This window comes from Hipposideros armiger, unplaced genomic scaffold (genome assembly GCF_001890085.2).
Source record: "Hipposideros armiger isolate ML-2016 unplaced genomic scaffold, ASM189008v1 scaffold_117, whole genome shotgun sequence".
Classification (NCBI taxonomy): domain Eukaryota; kingdom Metazoa; phylum Chordata; class Mammalia; order Chiroptera; family Hipposideridae; genus Hipposideros; species Hipposideros armiger.
In genome coordinates this window covers 2,746,292-2,747,772 of record NW_017731467.1, presented here as the reverse complement: position 1 = coordinate 2,747,772, position 1,481 = coordinate 2,746,292, and the positions used below count along the sequence as shown (strand labels likewise).

At 63.9% G+C, this 1,481-nt stretch overlaps 1 protein-coding gene across 2 annotated transcripts in view; it reads left to right on the top strand.

Annotated features, from left to right (window-relative positions):
- The first annotated feature begins 555 nt into the window (after window positions 1-555).
- Window positions 556-1,481, top strand: part of PDZD2 (PDZ domain containing 2) — a 385,588-nt gene continuing 384,662 nt past the window's right edge. For both annotated transcript variants that reach the window (XM_019647870.1, XM_019647867.1), the window contains exon 1: window positions 556-820. The gene's annotated coding sequence lies outside the window, so the exon portion shown is untranslated. The remainder of the gene's footprint in view (window positions 821-1,481) is intronic.

Below are 1,481 nucleotides of genomic sequence, written 5' to 3'. Positions count from 1 at the left end.
ATTAAGCAGCTCTGAGGTGCCAAAAGGGAACCCCGAAATTCTCATACCAGTGTTAAGTATACTTTGGCATCCCAAGGACCAGAGGCCAAGAGTGGCTTGGGGGTGGATGGGTAGACCTTCCCCCATCTCCTTTGGCCTCCGCCCATTCTTTTATAAAGCAATTGACATTTTTCTCGCTGCTATGTAAAGTGCCACTGCAAAGGCAACTTCAAGTCCCCTAGCTCGCTCTCCACCTAGATGGCGCCCAAAGCTCCGCCATCTGAAAATTCTGACTGCCATTTCCCTGGATCCTTTCCTCCCATGATACTCAGGTTTATGAAACCAGCGTACTAGGACTCTGGGTTTGCCCCGAGGGACGCTCTGCCCGCGGTGCGCCTCGTTCGGGGGGGAATCCCCGCCCACCTTGTCATTCCTGCAGGGGAATCCCCGCCCCCCGTCCCTGTCACTCCAGGAAGGGAGTTCCCGCCCCTCGGATCTACTAGTGGGAGGGAATCCCCGCCCATCCTGGAGGCTCTGTGGAGCCTCAGCGCAGCACAGCTGCGAGAGCCTACCCAGGAGCGGACTCCCAGCGCCGGTGCGTTGCGGCCCCGGGCAGGGAGACGCGGTGGGGTGGCGACTGCGGGGCTTGCGGGGCTCCGGCGCCCGGGATTGCGCCTCCTGCGGCTGCGGGAGCACCACTGCGCTGCAGCTCCGAGCAGGCGCGGCGGCGGCGGCACCGGCGGCGGCAGCAACGGCGGCGGCAGCGGCGCGGGGTCTCGCCGGGCGGCGCCTGGGTCCGAACGCGCAAGAAGCAGAAGGAGCTCCGACCAGCCGCGTGCAGGTGAAACGACCATCCATGCAGCCAGGACGTGGGGATTCGGATGGGGGTGGGGTGGCGCCTACGACACCGCGTGCGCCCGGGAAAGTTTACCGACAAATTCGGGTGCGGGAATCCCAGCCGCGGCGAGGCGGCGATTGGGGGTGCCGAAGCTGTGTCCCACGTTTCGCGGCGCAAACTCCCCTTGCATCCTGTCGGGGGCGGGGAGGACGCCGCGGCCGCTAGAAGAGGGCCGGACAGAGCTGGTCGGGGACACCGGGACAAACCGAGACGCACAGCAGGGCACACTTAGGACAGGGCCAGAAACCCCGGGTCCCCGGGTCCCCATCCCTGGGCTGTCGCCTTGTCCTCCCCTCCAGGGCGGAGGCACTCAGGTGCGCCGTCTTCAGGTACTGTCTTGGGATCCATCTCCCGCGCTTCCTCATCCCTCGCCCTGCGCTGCCTGGGGAAGAGACGTGCGGGGCAAAGGAGTGGAGGAGGCACAAAGAGCAAGGGCATCTTTGGGGGCCGCTATTGGCATCTGCCAGGGAGATGGGGAACGTACTGATGGGGAAATCCTGCTCGCCCTCTTAAGTGGAGTTCCTCCTAAAACCTGGGTGGCTGGCGTTCTCAATCTCTCTCTCTCTCTCTCTCTCTCTCTCTCTCTCTCTCTCTCTCTCTCTCT